Source organism: Talpa occidentalis, unplaced genomic scaffold (assembly GCF_014898055.3).
Source record: "Talpa occidentalis isolate TD23 unplaced genomic scaffold, MPIMG_talOcc4v2.1 talOcc4.2, whole genome shotgun sequence".
Taxonomy (NCBI): Eukaryota; Metazoa; Chordata; class Mammalia; order Eulipotyphla; family Talpidae; genus Talpa; species Talpa occidentalis.
In genome coordinates this window covers 23,517,236-23,534,582 of record NW_023602073.1, presented here as the reverse complement: position 1 = coordinate 23,534,582, position 17,347 = coordinate 23,517,236, and the positions used below count along the sequence as shown (strand labels likewise).

The 17,347-nt window shown below is 46.4% G+C and overlaps 1 protein-coding gene across 4 annotated transcripts in view; it reads left to right on the top strand.

The window, feature by feature from the left end:
- The first annotated feature begins 1,248 nt into the window (after window positions 1-1,248).
- Window positions 1,249-17,347, top strand: part of LOC119251905 (serpin B9) — a 36,762-nt gene continuing 20,663 nt past the window's right edge. Inside the window, exon 1 of one of the 4 annotated variants that reach the window (XM_037519175.2) lies at window positions 1,249-1,346. The gene's annotated coding sequence lies outside the window, so the exon portion shown is untranslated. Of the gene's footprint in view, window positions 1,347-11,171; window positions 11,193-11,798; window positions 11,873-12,575; window positions 12,662-17,347 lie in introns of those variants that run through there. The other 3 variants (XM_054698424.1, XM_037519177.2, XM_037519176.2) reach the window with 3 other exon arrangements.

Below are 17,347 nucleotides of genomic sequence, written 5' to 3'. Positions count from 1 at the left end.
GTGGGGGCCTTCCTGGTGGTGTAACAGGGTGGTCCCCAGGAAAAGGGGAAGTTCCAGGTTCCCTGCCCCACCCAAGGGAGGGTGGAGCTGAGCAGGGAGAGAAGAGGAAGTTGCAGAAGAGCCTAAGGAAGGAAGCAGGATGGAGCCAGAAGGAGACCTGGAGGAGGCGCATGGAGCCTAGAGACACGTGAAGAAACTGCGTTTGTCTTTTGGTCGTGGACTGGGTGACACAGATGTGGGTGAGACCCGTGGGGAGGTGACCATGGCAGCTTTTGTCTTGGTGTTGATTTTGCTCTTTTCCTTCCGGGCTTGTCTGGTTGTTTCTGACCCTTTTCTGTGGGTCCCCACTGGAAGATGCTTTAGACTTGTGGCAGGCTTTGGGGCCTTGCTCTGGGCCAATCCCATTTGGATGGACTTTTACCCACGAGGGGATGGGTAACTGTGGGTGCTTCACTTAGAAACTAGACTCTTTGCCTTTCCTGTATTGTTTCCTAGTTGTATTAAAGTTCCTTCCCATTAAAGTCTCATATGTTTTGTGTTGATGTGGCGGATGGCAGAACCCATGTAGAATAGGCAGGTTTGCGGGGTTTGGGCTGCCCCTCTCCCTGTCCTATAACAGTGGCACAAGGGATTAAGCAACCTATGATGCTGACCACAGCCACTGCAGCATAAGTTCAATCCCTGGACAGGGAGCTACCCACATGGCGCAGCAGACCTCTCCTGTCTCACCTGCTGCTCCCCTCAGCAGTGTGTTTCAGTCAGTCTGCCTGTTCTGTTCCCCACTCTGTCTCTGGTAAGTCCTCTCACCCCCCACACCTCTAGCCTGTACCCCAGTTCTTGTGTGTATAAATAAATAAATCTTTAAAAAAAAGTTTAAAAAAAAATATTAAGATGCTTGCAAGGCACCATGAACGAAAGTGGCTGCAACCACATCCTGAGTGTTAAAGACTGATAAAAACAGATGGTTCCCAGTCCAAGCCTGATAAGGATGTATTAAAGGATCTGATACCTGAAGCAAACTCAGAGCAGTTCCAAAATGGCTCTGAGTGAGGGACGTGCGGAAGGCTGCTCTTCAGGAATCTAGCTCTTGCCTCTTTAAACTCAGACTGCTCTCCAGCCAGAACCTCCCCTCTCTTCTTGGTTCAGCGCACCGCAAACCGAGCCTCACTCCCTGGTTCCGCCTCTTCCTCTCTCTCCGACAGCGGCACACACTGCCTCTCAGCTCAACACCCTGCGTGACCATCTGGACTGTGGGCCCTCGAGCCTAGAGCCTTCCATGGCCGGAGGACCCCCACCCTGGGGACGGCCCCACCAAGACACATCGTGGCTACTGTCCACAGTCAAAGGTATTTTGGGGGCCTCCCGGTGGCGCAGCGGTTGAGCGCTGGGTTGCGAAGCTGCCCGCGGCCTCTGCGGCGCCGGTTCGATCCCCGGCTGCTCCCCGGCCACCGGAGGAGGGTCCCACATGGCGCGCAGACCTCTCCTGCCGCCCGCTGCTCCCCTCAGCAGTGTACTTCTGCTCCCCGCTCTGGCTCTGGTGAATTCTCTCACCCTCCCGTGCTTCTGACTGTACCCAGTGCATGTATAAACAAACAAACAAACAAACAAATAAATAATACATGCCTCTTAAAAAAACAAAACCAAAACCAAAAACCAAAAACAAAGGTATTTTGGGAACTTGGGGTTGGCCTGCCTGTATGAATGTCAGTGTGTGTGTGACAAATATAGGAATAAAATTTTCTTTGAGACCCAACTTCCCACCAAAGCCCATCAATCACGCTGGCAACACCTCGGGTAAGACTCGTAGTCAGGCCAAAAGCAGAAAAGCAGATTCATTATACTTCAACCTTGTCTTCCTGGAAGAAAAGAAACTTTGGAAGAGAGTTACGATGTAGAGTCTTTTCTCTGAGTTTTAGAAATAACTTGTGTGTTTGAGGAAGCCATGTCTGACTTTTCTGGAATATTGATGAAAAAGTGCCAACATTTTGTTTGGATTAGTTTTAGATGGCATATCTATTTACTTTAAAATATTTAGAGCCGGGCCTCCCCTGGTGGCGCAGCGGTTGAGCGCTGGGCTGTGAAGCTGCCCGCATCCTCTGCAGCGCCGGGTGGCGAGGGTCCCACATGGCGCACAGACCTCATTTGCCGCGCCCGCTGTTCCCCTCAGCAGTGTATTTTATCAGTCTGTCTGTTCTGTTCCCCGCTCTGGCTCTGGTGAATTCTCTCACCCTCCCGAGCTTCTGACTGTACCCAGTGCTTGTATAAATAAATAAATAAATCTTAAAAAAAAAATAATTTAGTCTCCTTGGTGGCACTATGAAGCTATCCACAGCCACTGCAGCACGAGTTCCATCCCCGGCCAGTGAGCTACCCACATGGCACAGCAGACATCTCCTGTCTGCTGCTCCCCTCAGCAGTGTATTTCAGTGATATGCCTGTTCTGCTCCCCACTCTGCCTCTGGTGAATCCTCTCACCTCTGTACCTCTGCACCTCTGGCCTATATGCCAGTTCTTACATGCATAGATAAATAAATCTTTAAAAATAAATAAATAAAGTCTTTAGCTTATATTTATATATACATTTCATTTTTTATTTTATTTTATTTATATAATTTTTACATCATTTTCCCTTTTTGCACAATGCATTCATTTTCATCTTGGTTATATTCCCCATACAATTCCTACCCCCCTTATTTTGACCCTAATTCCTCCTCCACTCCCCACCCCCCCATTGAGTGTCTCTGGTTTATAGTAGCTTGTTGATTTTGATTTTTACTTTATTATAATTAGTCTTTTTCCTGGTCCCTTATTTAGGTTTTCTAGATTCCTGCTATGAGTGAGACCATCCAGTATTTCTTTCTGGCTTATTTTGGTGAGCATGATCGCTTCCAGCTCCATCCATGTTGCTACAAATTGCATGAGTTTATCTTTTTTATTTACTGAGTAATATTCCATTGTGTATATGTACCACATCTTCTTGATCCAGTCATCTATTTTTGGGCATTTGGGTTGTTTCCATAGCTTAGCTATTGTAAACAGTGCTGCTATAAACATAGGGGTGTAGGTGCCCTTTTATTTTATTTATTTATTTATTTTTTTAAAACCTTTTTTTTTAATATACTTTTTTTTTTAAATAGAGGCATGTTTTATTTATTTATTTGTTTGTTTGCTTGTTTTGTTTATACATGCACTGGGTACAGTCAGAAGCGCGGGAGGGTGAGAGAATTCACCAGAGCCAGAGCGGGGAGCAGAGCAGGCCGAAGGACCGAAGTACACTGCTGAGGGGAGCAGCGGTCGGCAGGAGAGGTCTGCGCGCCACGTGGGACCCTCCTCCGGTGGCTGGGGAGCAGCCGGGGATCGAACTGGTGCCGCAGAGGCTGTGGGCAGCTTCGCAACCCAGTGCTCAACCGCTGCGCCACCGGGGAGGCCCTATGTAGGTGCCCTTTTAAATTAATGTTTCTGTGTCTCTTGGGTAAATACCTAGGAGTGGAATTGCTGCATCATAGGGAAGCTCCATCTTTAGCAGGTTGAGGAATCTCCACACAGCTTTCCATACTGGTTGGACCAGTTTGCACTCCCACCAGCAGTGCAGGAGAATTCCTTTTTCTCCACATCCTCGCCATCGTTTGTTGTTGCTAGCTTTTTTAATATGTGCCATTCTCACTGGTGTAAGATGGTATCTCATGGTAGTTTTGATTTGCATTTCCCTGATTACAAGTGATGTTGAACACTTTCATATGCCTGTTGGCCATTAGCATTTCCTCTTTGGAGAAGTTCCTATTTAGCCCTTCTGCCCATTTTTTGATTGGATTATTTACTTTGTTTTTGTTGAGCCTCATCAGCTCTTTGTAGATTTTTGTGATCAGTTCTTTATCATTAATATTGTGTGCAGAAATGTTCTCCCAGTTGGTGGGGTTTCTCTTTGTTTTGGTTATTGTCTCTTTTGCTGTGCAGAAGCTCTTTAATTTGATGTAGTCCCAGCTGTTTATCTTTGCCTTCACTATCACTGCTTTGGGTGATGAGTCTTTAAAGATGTTGCTGAGGTGTATGTCATGTAGTGTTTGGCCTATATTTCCTTCTATGTGCTTTATGGTTTCAGGTCTTATGTCTAGTTCTTTAATCCATTTTCATTTGGTTTTTGTGCATGGTGTGAGGTAGTAGTGAAACTCCATTCTTTCACATGTAGCAACCCAGTTTTCCCAGCACCATTTATTGAACAAACTTTCTTTGCTCCATTGCATAGTCTTTGCTCCTTTGTCAAAGATTAGTTGTCCGTAAATCTGTGGTTTTATTTGTGGATTTTCTATTCATTTGCATTGGTCTGTGTGTCTGTTCTGGTTCCAATACCATGCCATTTGGATTATTATGGCTTTGTAGCATAGTTTGAAATCTGGGTGTGTGATGCCTCCATTCCCTTCTTTTTTTTTTCAGGAGATCTTTGGCTAATTGGGGTTTTTGGTGGCTCCATATGAATTTCATCAATATTTGTTCTATTTCTTTGAATAATGTCATTGAAATTTTTATTGGAATAGCAATGAATCTGTAAATTGCTTTTGCTGTGATGGCCATTTTGATTATGTTGTTTCTTCCAATCCATGAGCAGGGGATGTCTTTCCATTTCTTTGTGTCTTCTTCTATTGCTTTTAACAGTGTTTTATAGTTTTCTTTGTACAGGTCCTTTACCTCTTTCTTTAGGCTTATTCCCAAGTATTGATTTTTTTTCTTTCAATAATAAAAGGGATGGTTTTCTTGATTTCTTCTTCTTCAGATTGATTGTTTATGTATAGGAAGACAACTGATTTTTGTGTGTTGATTTTGTATCCTGCTACTTTACTAAGCTGATTGATTAGTTTGATTAGTTTCTCTGTGGAGTTTTTGGGGTTCTCTGTGTATATTATCATATCATCTGCAAGTAGTGATAGTTTGACTTCTTCCTTGCCTATTTGGATTCCTTGTATGTCTTTCTCTTGTCTTATTTCTCTGGCTAGGACTTCCAGTATTGTATTGAAAAGCACTGGTGAGAGTGGACATCCTTGTCTTGTTCCAGAACTTAATGGAAATGCTTTCAGCTTTTCACCATTGAGAATGATATTGGCTACGGGCTTGTCATACATGGCCTTTATGATTTTGAGGTATGTTCCTTGTATCCTGAGAATTTCAAGGGCCTTTATCATAAATGGGTGTTGTACTTTGTCGAAAGCTTCCTCAGCATCTATTAATATTATCATATGGATTTTATATTTCTTTTTGGTGATGTGTTGGATGACATTGATTGATATTTGGATGTTGAAACATCCTGTGTCCCTGGAATAAAACCTACTTGGTTGTGGTGAATTATATTATGGACTTATGGATACATTGTTGGATTCTGATAGCTAAACTTTTATTGAGGATTTTTGCATCAGTGCTCATTAGAGAGAGAGGCCTGTAGTTTTCTTTTTTTGTGTTGTCTTTGTTCGGTTTTAGTATTAGTGTAATGTTGGCTTCATAGAACGTGTTTGGTATTATCCCTTCCTTCTCAATTTTTTGAAAGAGTTTATGAAGGATAGGCAGTAATTCGTTTCTGAATGTTTGGTAGAATTCATATGTAAATCCTTCTGGTCCTGGGCTTTTGTTTTTGGGGTGTGTTTTGATTACCATTTCAATTTCACTGCTTGTAATTGGTCTGTTTAGGTGTTTTATTTCTTCTTTATCTAGTTGTGGTTGATAGTAGAGTTGTAGGAATTTGTCCATCTCTTCTAGATTGCAGAGCTTGTTTGCATATAACTGTTCATAGTAGTTTCTGATTATTCTTTTGATTTCTGCTGTGTCTGTTGTGATTTCTCCTCTTTCATTTGTGATCCTATTTATTTGTGCTTTCTCCTTGGAGTATCATCCCCTTGATCATAATGTAGTGATTCTCTGGGTCTCCTTTTACCTTTTTGAGTTTGAAATCTGTTTTATCTGATACAAGTATAGCTGTTCCTGCCTTCTTTTTTGGTCCATTTGTTTGTAGGATTGTTTTTACCTTTTACTTTCAGTCTATTTTTATCTTTTGCATTTAAATGTGTTTCCTGGAGACAGCAAAAGGTTGGGTTTTGTTTCTTAATCCAGTCTGTGACTCTGTCTTTTTATTGAAGAGTTTAGTCCATTTACATTTAGTGTTAATATTGATATGTTAGCGTCTGTATTTGCCATTTTGTCTTTCCTCTGATTTTATTTATTTATTCTTTTAAATAACTGTTTTTTCCCCTTGTTTAATTGTTATTCATCCCTCTGTTGGTTCTGGCTTTAGGACTTCTTGTAGTATTTTTTGGAGTGGGGGTTTAGTCGTAATGAAATTCTGGAGTGTCTGTTTGTCTGGGAAGGTCCTTATTCTTTCTTCATAGATGAAGGAAAGCTTGTGGGATAGAGTATTCTTGGTTGGCATTTGTTAACTTGGAGTTTGTTGACTATGTCCCGCCACTCTCTCCTTGCTTGTAGTGTTTCTTCAGAGAAGTCTGATGTCAGCCTGATTGGTTTTCCTTTGAATGTTATCTGTTTCTTCCCTCCTGTCAGCTTCATTATTTTTTCCTTGTCTTGGATTCTTGGGAGCTTTACTATTATGTGTCTTGCTGTATTTTTCCTTTCATCATGGAAGTTTGGTGTTCTTTTTGCTTCTTGTATGTCTATTTTCAGCTCCTTCTTCACATTTGGGGAGTTCTCTTCAATTATTTCCTTGAATATTTTCTCTGTTCCTAGGTCTCTCTCCTCTCCTTCTGGGATTCCTATAACTCTTATTTTCATTTCCTCCTGGAGTCAGATAGTTCCTGAAGTCTTTCTTCATTCTTTTTCCTTCGTACTTCTCTTTCCTTTTCTGTTTTGGTTCCTTATTTCTGTGTGTTCAAGAGTACTTATTCGTTCCTCCATTTCATCTATTCTGCTTTCTCTGCTTTTCCTGGAGTTCTTTAGCTCTTCCATTAATCCTTTGCTCTCCCACATTCCTTTCACTTCCCTCTTTAGGGACTCAATTTCATTCTTCTGATCATTGATTATTTTTCCCTTATCATTGTTTTCCTTTATGACTTCTCTCAGTTTTTAAATCATGGCAATTTTAAATTCCCTATCTGGAAGGCTCAGAAGTTCTTCCAAGTCACTATTGCTGCAATCTGGTGGGTAATTTTCGTTTTGCTGTGTGTCTTTCCCCTGAGGACTTGCTTGGTTCATTGTAGCTTTTCTTCTCCCTGCTGCTAGTTTTCTAATTTGTCCTATGTGTTGGGACACTGTGTCACTGGTATTGGCTGGCATCTTTTTGGTGTGCTCTTTCTGGGATGTTGGAAACTGATGGTCCAATTGAGTCAAAACTGTTATACCAGAAGTCCAGTCGGGTAGTGGTACTATGAATATGTTAATGGTTGCTGTCATAGAAAATCTCCTTCTTCTGTATTTGTTTAATTCCAGAGGTGGGTTTTGCGGTCCCACAGTCTGCCCTGGTGCTGGCTGGATCGCCTGCTGGACTCCAAATCGCTGGATTCCCCCTCTGGGCTCTGACTGGCGGCCAGATGGGGCCTTGCTTGTGGGGGCTTTTCAGCTCAGCTCTGGCTCTGGGTCAGCCCTTTCCCAGCTCGACACAGTCTAGGTTGGTTCTGCATGCGAAGATCATTGGTCTAAAATGGACTATATTTATATTTTTATAGTAAAAGGATATTTATCATATACAGTATATGGCTGAGTCTTGCTTTTTTAATTCAATCTTACAATCTCTTCTTTCTAACTGGGTTATTTAGACCTTTACATTAGTATAACTGTCAGGGTACAATTTAGTAAGTTTAAAATCAAAGCCCCCTAGGAATCCTCCCAAAGGACACAAAAACATTAATTCAAAAGGACATCTGCATCCCTATGTTTAGGGTAGCACTGTTTACATAGGTAAGATATGAAAACAATAGAAATGCCCAAAAATAGATGACTGAATAAAGAATATGTGGTATATGTACACAATGGACACTACTCAGCAATCAAAAAGATAAACTCATGCCATTCACAGCAATATGGATGGAGCTAGAAGGGATAATGCTCAGTGAACTAAGTCAAAAGGAAAAAGAAAAATATCGGAGGATTTCACTTATAGGAGGAATATAGAGGAACCAAATAAGAGATCATGGGGGAAAAATAATAACAAAAATATTGGCAGGCAACTATAAATCAGAGACATTTTGCAGGGAAGAGGGACAGTGAGGGATCAGAAAAGGGGAGGGAAGAGCATAAGGGACTATGGCGATGGTATTGGGTGAATTGGTGGTGGGAATTCTATGGGGACTACATCTGAGAGGAGAAAGCAAACACTGTACAAAAATGAACAATGATGTAAATATATATAGATTAATTATATTTAACAAAAAAATTCGAAGCCCCCACTCCTGGCCTAGCAGGCATGTTTGGAAGGCTGGAATAGATAAGGGTCTGGATAAGGTTGCCCTGGGAATAAGTGATAAAACTGACCACTATTAACTTGAAAAACCAGCCCAGTTCTGGGAATGTAGAAGCAAATGCCAGAACATGTTTCTGTGTCAAAGGCCAGTACCTGAGACCAGACATCCCAGCAGATATTGGTGCAAATTGCACCCCAAGTTAGAAAGCTTGTGAAAACAGTACAAAAGAGAGCCTTAAATCCTCCTTAGGGCACAGACCTCTCCTGCCTCACCTGCTGCTTCTCTTAACAGTATATTAAAAAAAAATATTTATGCATACCAGAGCTGGGGTGCAGGCCAGAGGTGTGGGGGTGAGAGAGGTTCACCAGGGACAGAGTGGGGGATCAGAACAGCCAGATGTACTAAAATACACTGCTGAGCAGAGCAGTGGGCAAGACAGGAGAGGTCTGCTGTGCCATGTGAGTATCTCCCTGGCCGGGGATTGAACTCCAACTTGTGCTGCAGTGGCTGCGGATAGCTTCATAGTGCTGAGATTTAACCCCTGCACCACAAGGGAGGTCCCCCCTTAACAGTATATTTCAATAAATCCACCTGTTCTGTTCTCTAGTCTGGTGAAGTCTTCAATCTCTGAATCTCTGGCCTCACCCTGATCTCCCCACGACAATAACTATAAGTATGATTATGTTTAAGTCTATCATCCTACAGTTTGTTTTCTATTTTTTTATGTTAAATATCTCTATTCTCCCCTCGTTTGAAGTGAGTACTTTTTGTTGTTTCTTTTTATCTACATTGTAGCATTATCTCTATTTTGTTATAACAGTGGTTGGGTATATAGTATACATTTTTATCTTGTCATATACTTTCAAATGATACTTTACCACTTTACTTATAAGAACTTTAAAACAATATACTTCCATTTATTCTCTGCCAGTCAGTCTTGATGTTTTTGTTTTCATATGCACTTGAACTCTATACTACATTTTTTTAAAAAGATTTATTTATTTATTTATACAAGCACTGGGTACAGTCAGAAGTGCAGGAGGGTGAGAGAATTCACCAGAGCCAGAGTGGGGAGCAGAACAGACAGAGGGACCAAAGCACACTGCTGAAGGGAGCAGTGGGCGCGGCAGGAGAGGTCTGCACGCCATGTGGGACCCTCACCCAGAGGCTGGGGATTGAACTGGCGCTGCAGAGCCTGTGGGCAGCTTCGTGCCCAGCGCTCAACCGCTATGCTACCAGGGGAGGCCCTATACTACATTTTTATATTTTGTTACAATAGCCAGTTATTTTTTAAAGACATTATAGGCCCTCCCTGGTGGCACAAGGGGTTAAGACACAACCTATGAAGCTATCTGCAGCCACTGCAGCATGACTAAAATCCCTGGGCAGGGAGTTACCTAATGGCACAGCAGACCTCTCCTGTTTCCCTGCTGCTCCTCTTAGCAGTGTATTTCAGTCAGTCTGCCTGTTCTGTTTCCCACTCTGCCTCTGGTGAATCCTCTCACCTCCCACACCTCTGGCCTGTACCCCAGTTCTTGTATGCATAAATAAGTAAATCTTTAAAAAAAAAAAGTGACCAAGGTCAAGGTCAGTCCTGCAAAATAAACCAATGAAGCTTTATCTCTATGACCACACTGGTTTTGATCTTAACATAATCTATTGTATTATTCTGACTAAAATGCTTGCAATAAGCAACCGGAGAGAGACAGAAAATGGCTTCATAGCTGCCAAAGGCTGGTGGGAGGAGGGAATGGAGAATATTCGATAATGGGTATGATGTATCTTTCCCACATGATGATAGTGCTGTGATAAGAGTAGAAAAATTGGAAAGGGGGCAACACAGAAGCCTGGCTCACGCAAAGCCAGGAGGTGGCAGTAGAAGTGATTAACATAGTCCTTAAACCAGCAATAGAAAGTAAAATCTTTATGTGCTGAGGCACAGACAGGTGTCAAACTGCTGTCAAGGGATGCAGACCTGAAGTGAGGATGAGGAGATTGAGAGCCATTGCAGAATCTCTGGTCCTTTTCACATTTGACATAGTTATTCAAAACCAACAAAACTGAATCACTCCACAAAGGAGTGATCCCCTCCCAAAGAGCAGACTGTATCAGTGTAATCTCTGTCCTGGCTTGGGGCTGCAGTCCTCTATTGATCTGTGACTATGCAGGACTCCTTGCTGCCAACCCTGTCCCTCTGCAGGGCAGCAGCCTCCTGCCTGCCCATGACCTGCACCCTGCTGGGACTTCTCTTCACTGACCTCCCTCAGCAGGGGGAGCTCTCCTCAAGGCCACCTGCCTGCAACCATGCAGGCCTCTCTCAGCAAACCTGTTCCTTTCGGGGCAGCTCCTTCTGCCCCCTTGTGTCTATGCAAGGGTCCTTTATTCTTCTCTCTCTTTTATAATAAACCTGTCCTTTTGGATCCAACTAATGTCTCTTTCTTGTGGAGAAACTCACTGGGAAACTCACCAGTGCCACTGAAAGGGCAACTCTGTGAAATTTTTCCCAGAGTGATAGCTCTGCCCACCTGTGACTACGCTGAAGCATGGTGACCTGGGATAAGCAGCCTGAGGACCTTAGTAACAACCTTTTGCTCAATTCCTGGTATGCAACTCAGTCCCTGATACGAATCTTAGATCATGTGCTGCCATGAGGCAAGATGGACCTGGGAGGTCCCATGACTGCTGACCCTTGGTATGCAACTATACAACTTACCTCTCAATATGTAGCCATGTCATAATTGACCATGTACAGCTGCCAATGCAAACCCACCTGGAACTTTGTAGAAACTGAAGGGGGATCAGGTAGGACTCATTTAAAACTTTGTCTGTCTCCCACTATTCTCCCAGAGCTGTACATTTCCTCATTTCCCCTTCCCTTGTAAAAAACTTTTATTAACCTTTTGCGTGTGCCTGCAGTAGAGCATTGATAAGTCCTTTTTTTTTTTTTTTTTAGAGGCATGTTTTATTTCTTTCTTTCTTTATTTGTTTGTTTGTTTTCTTTATACAAGCACTGGGTACAGTCAGAAGCGCGGGAGGGTGAGAGAATTCACCAGAGCCAGAGCGGGGAGCAGAGCAGGCAGAAGAACCGAAGTACACTGCTGAGGGGAGCAGCGGGCGGCAGGAGAGGTCTGCGCGCCATGTGGGACCCTCCTCCGGTGGCCGGGGAGCAGCCGGGGATCGAACCGGCGCGGCAGAGGCCGCGGGCAGCTTCGCAACCCAGCGCCCAACCGCTGCGCCACCGGGGAGGCCCCTGATAAGTCCTTTTAAGCGCGCGGGTGAGGACCCACAGTCAGGCACCCCGTTTTGTATCGGGGCTGCTCTATAACACAAGGACCCGGCACTAACTCCAGAAAACTCAGCACTAAGAGGAGGAAAGGGCCCCGCCCCGCCCCGCCCCCGCCGCGGCTCCAGCTGGAAGCAGCTGGAAGAAGATTTGGCCCCCAGGCTGACAGCGCGGAGGAGCGCGGCGGCGACAGAGCCAGGTGGGCGCGCGGCTGGGCAGGGCGCGGGGCGGGAGTTGGGGCGCGGGAGGGGCGTTCCCCAAGCCCCAGACTGTCTCCTTGGAGACCCGGAGCTGAGACCCCGGCGCGGGAGCGCCTCGGTGCACGCGCGCCCCGAGAGGCGGGGCCACCTCCATGTTTACACAAATGCCGGCTCCGGCCATGGCCGCTGGTCAGTGGCGCAGAAGGAAAGGGACGCGGGCCCTGGGGCGGGCGGCGCCCAGCGCGCCTCGCCCTGGCGGGGATCCTCGCCCCCAGGGCCTTTGTCCTCCTGGCTCGCTGCGGGCGGAGAAGGGATGGGGGTGGGGGGTGTCTGCGCACCTCTGGTGTCCTGGTAAAATCGCCACGCTCAGGTTGCAAATCCAAGCTACCAACTCCTTCAGTAACTCAACTCAAATCTACAGAATTGTTTTCTGAGCGTCTTCCCGGCTGGTAGAACCGGTGCCCGGCAGTCCTGGGCCCCAGCTTCGCACAGAGAAGAACTTACCATGGGGCGGGGCAGCGGTCCTGGTGGGAAGGAGACCAGTGGGGAGATGGGAGGAGGGAAAACTGATTTTCAAAGGCTCTGGGCCCCCAAGGGGTCAGGATGGCTTCAGGCTGAGGCTGGAGCGGAAGGGGCAGGTGGAGGGTGAGCCATTTAGGTCAAAAGGGCTTTGCGCTCATCCTAAAGGCTCCGGACATTTGAGGGGGGAGAAAGACCCAGCTGTGCTCCCTCCCTCCAGCACGCGGAGATGTGGGCCATGGAGACGGGTTCTTGAAAGGTTCCGAGCGGTAAGAAAAGGAGAGTCAGGCTAAATTTCTCAAAGGAAGGGAAAATTTATTGCGGTCCCGGGCGGACCCAAGGTGGGGGTCCGTGAAGCTGCGCCCTTTGTGGGGAGACATGTCCCTTTTATAGGGTGAGGAGAGGTTAGGCAGGAAAACTGGGTGGGCAGCAGACAAGCAGGTTTAGGTGGAACAAAGTTGTTTTTTCGTGGAGCCGAGTTTTCTCCTGCTTATGGCTTTGTTAGGGGGAAAAGGCTGTCCTAAAGCTAATTCCATACAGGCTTTGTGGACTCCACCCCCACCCCAGGCCAAAGTCAAAGACACTGGTGAAAGTTTCGGCGTGGTAAAGAAAAGGAGAGCCAGGCCACATTTCTCAAAGGGAGGGAAAGTTTATTGCGCCCCGGGCGGACCTCACGCACCCAAGGTGGGGGACAGTGAAGCCGCGCACGTTGTTAGGGAGAAGCAGGGTTTTATAGGGTAAGGAGGGGTCAGGTGGGAAGTTGGGCTCCTATGGCGGAAAAAAGTTTGTTGGTGGGGGGAGTTTCGTGGGGCAGGTAGAGGTTCTTTGTCTGAGAAGAGACTCTAGGGAGAGGGGGGAGGCTCATTGTCTGAGTCCTCCAGGCAGGTATCCACATTCCTGCCCCCCAGGTGGGCTTCCTGGTTGGCTCCTGCATTCTGGCCTCCTGCATGGACCTTTCATACCAGCCTTTTGTTGATAGGAAAAGGGGTGATGGTTCTTTCTTTGGCTACTTCCTGCTGAAAAGGGGCGAAGATCAAGGGGGTGGCTCAGGCCTGGTTATGAGGGTTTTCTGCAGGGATGCGAGAATATGGGTGGAGAAGGAGTTGGTTAAAGGTGGTAGGAGACATTTCCCCAATGCGAGCCTGTGTGAATTTTAGGAGGCAAGGAGGAAAAAAGAAAAAAATAAGGTTATTATTAATATTGGCCCTAAGAGTGGGAGGAGCCATGACACTATAGGATTTTTAAACCTTGTCAGCGGAGAATTGGAGTCCCCGGTTTTACTAGTAATAACATTCTTCCCTGAGAAACAGGCAGGTACCCCCTTTATTAGCTGTTAACAAGTCCAGAGCCCACCGGTTTTGGAGAGTGACCTGTGCCAGGGAGGTGAGCTGTCTTTGTAATGATGCTAAAGACACATAGGTTTTTCTAAGGAGGTATTCTTTCATAAAATTCCTGGGCAGAAATCAGGCTGTATTCCAGGGCCCCACCTGCCATACTTGCAGCTGCTATCGATGATGCCAGGCTGATTCCAACCATGATTGGAAGAAAGACTGCCCGCTTAGTCTGATGTGGTGAGAATAACCAACCTAGCTCAGACCATCTGTACAGAGCTAACTGTGGGACCAAGTACAGAAATGAAAGCTGACAAGGGCATCAGTTTGATAGCAAGGAGGTATTAGTCCTGAGAGAGTCATTTAGGAAGGCTATAGCATTTTGGATTATGTGAATCCAGGTTGAGGGTGTCTCGGTCTTTCCTGATGATGTTAGCTAATTTTATAGGATTTGTTCTGAATGGAGGATGTCCTGGGAGACTAGGACTGTGGCATTTTGTGTCGGGACATATTCCCTTGAGATGGACAGTGTTGCCACTGGGTAGGAATGCCAGCCAGTGCACACTGCGGCTTGGACTCCCTGTACCCAACGGTGGTCCCAAGGATCTGAAATAGCATAGCTAACTTGATTCATATTGAAACCCGTATTATGACGGACCAGAGAGAACATTTGCCCTTGGTCTGGAAGATGCACTGTGCATGACTGGTAAGGGCACCCCCCATATTCTCTATAGGTATTTTTGCAGTGATCTAAGGTTTGATGGTAAAGAAACAAAACAAGGTGTTCATAGGGTTATTAATCGATGAAAGAGTTAGGGTGAGAGTGATGGGTGCTGTGCATCCGGCCTGTGGGCACTCCGCAGTACCCACCTAGTGGATGGTCTCAGTGGATCCTGAGACAAAGGTCTCCCTAACTTTGAATTTCCATACACATGACACTGAGCTAGGGGAGATTTTGACAAGAAATGCACATCCTAGAGGACCCAGGTTAAAACATACATACTGTTTGTCTTCAGGGGCACATTTGACCCGTGATAGATGGTGCCAGGAGGGGTGTCCCAGAAGTGTTACCGCTGTAGGCATGGTGAGAATGATCGTGTGTGGGCCGGTCCACCGAGGCTGCAGTAGCTTTGGCTGAAGCGATTTGAGCAGGCCTTGGTCTCCTGGATGCAGTGGTGGGGAAGGTTGGTTGAGGAGGTCGAGATCCGAGGCAGGACTGGGTAAGTACTGGTCTGCGTGTTCCTGGAGCAGTTACCTGAGTAGGGAGAGGTCAGTCCTGTCTGGGTAGGTGTCCAAGCAGTTGGTGAGCTGCAAAAGAAGAAGGTGGGCGAACTCCCCCTTGAGGTGACACGTGAGCACATGTTTGAGGACGGGAACATATTTGTCAGACTTTTGCACTCAAGGAGGGGTGGAAGAAGAGCAGACTCAGGAATTGGCATTCATTAGGCTCCTAAGTCGGAGTGATGGAGGGGACTGATAGAGAATAGGGGAAAGGTCTGCAGCAGAGTCAGTTGTGAGATTGAAAACCCTTGCATCCGCCTTGTTATTTTCTGTGGTAACGTAAGAATTGTCAGTTGGTGTCCTTTCAGTGGATAATGGCGACTTCAGTTGGAAGCTGCAAGGCTATTAAAAGCTTAAGGATAAGTTTAGCGCTCATGATGGGGGGCCCCTTGGTGGAAAGGAACCCCCTTTCCTGCCAAATTGCAGCATGACTGTGAGCAATAAGGAAGGCATATTTTGAATTTATATAGATGTTGACTTTTTTTATGTTTGCTGAGGGTAAGGGCCCTGGTAAAGTGCTATGAGTTTTGTCTTTTGGGAGGTGGTTCTTCCGGGCAGTTTTTCTGTGTTGATGAGCTGATCGATGGTAACAGTGGCCTAGGCAGCCCTCCGCTGACCGCACGCACCTTCGCAAGAGCTGTCAGTCTACAAACACAGGAGGCATCTGACAAAGGAGAGTCAGTCTGGAGGTTTGCATTTCTTCCAGGATTTAAGACACGAATGAATGGCAGAAGGTGGCCAGAGACAGGCAGGAGAGTGGCTGGGTTGAGAGAATTAGACTGAGTGAGACTCACCAGAGGGTTTTCAATAAAGAGCATGTAGAAATACTGTAAACGGGAAGGAGTAAGAGTGGAGAGCAAGCGGGGAGACAGGATGTCCTGAAGGCAGTGCGAGGAATGTACTTGGACAGGTCTTCCCAGAGTAAGTTTGAGGGGTTTCCGGGTGAGTTGGGCTGCCGCTGCCAGGGCTCTAAGGCAGGGTTGCCAGCCCCTGACAGTGGAATCCATCTGCTTGAAGAGATAAGCGACAGGACGCAGAGCTGGGCCCAGAGGCTGGGAAAGGACACCTGCCACCATACCCAGACGTTCGGCTGTGAACAGGAGCAAAGGCTTTTCTGGATCAGGAAGGGTAAGGACAGGTGCCTTCAGAAGGATATGTGTGAGTAAAAGGAAGGCCCTGCGGACTCCCCGGGGGATTGGAGACGTCCTTCAGGGAGACTCTTGCTGCATTTTATAGTGGCTTGGCTAAGGAAGCAAAATTAGGGATTCAGTGTCGGAAGAATCCAACCAAACCTAGGAAAGAAAGGATTTGTTTTGCTGATTTAGGGGAGGGAAGGTCCCGGATGGCCTGTGTGCGGTCCACCGTCAGCTGTTTGGAGGAAGGAGTTAGTCAAAGACCCAGATAGACGGCTGTGGGAACTGAAAGTTGAGCTTTGGATGGGGAGACAGTATCCTTTGGAGCACAGGAAGGTGAGGAGTTGTGCCATGTGTTGCCGAGACAGTGGCAGAGAAGGACGGCAGAGGAGGAGGTCAGCAACACACTGGAGGAGAGTGCTGGGTGGAGTATGACATGCCGAGAGATTACTGGCTAATGTCTGACCAAACAGATGAGGGCTGTCCTGGGAACCCTAAGGCAGGACTGTCCAGGCCAGTTGCTGGGAGGTGTGTGTCCGGATTTTCCCAAGGACAAGCGAATAGTAAGTAACATTGAGGATTTAGAGTGATGGTAAAAAAAATACCTTTGAGGTGAAGTACAGAGAAGTGTGTGGTAGAAGACGGTATATGAGACAGAAGGGTGTAGGGGTTTGGCACTATGGGATGGATAGGCACCACCACTTCGTTATTGAGGCGAAGGTCTTGAACTAGGGGATAAGAACCATCAGGGTTTTTAATGGAGAGAATGGGAGTATTACAGGGCGAGTTGATAGGAGCAAGGAGTCCCTTTCCCAGGAGTCGTTGGCTGATGGGTTTGAGACCCTGACGGTGAGTGAGGGAAATTGGAAACTAGGGGTGAGAGGGAAAAGAAGAGGGATCCTTGAGGAGAATGAGGACTGGGGTACGATGGGTGGCAACAATCAGGATAGAGATATTCCAGAACATGGGGTTGACAGTGGAGGGAGACAGCAGGGAGTCCTGAGAAGGATTAGGAGATGTTTGGAGTCGTGGGAGGATGAGAGCAGCGCTAGGGTGTTGGAACCATGAGAGAGTAGCCCTGAGTTTGGTCAGGAGGTCGCGACCCAGGAGTGGTGTAGGGCAAGAAGGCATGACTAGGAAAGAGCGGACCAGTGGTCCTGGGCTGAGAGGGAAGGCTGTCAGCACCCGTAACCAAGACCTGAGAGGGATA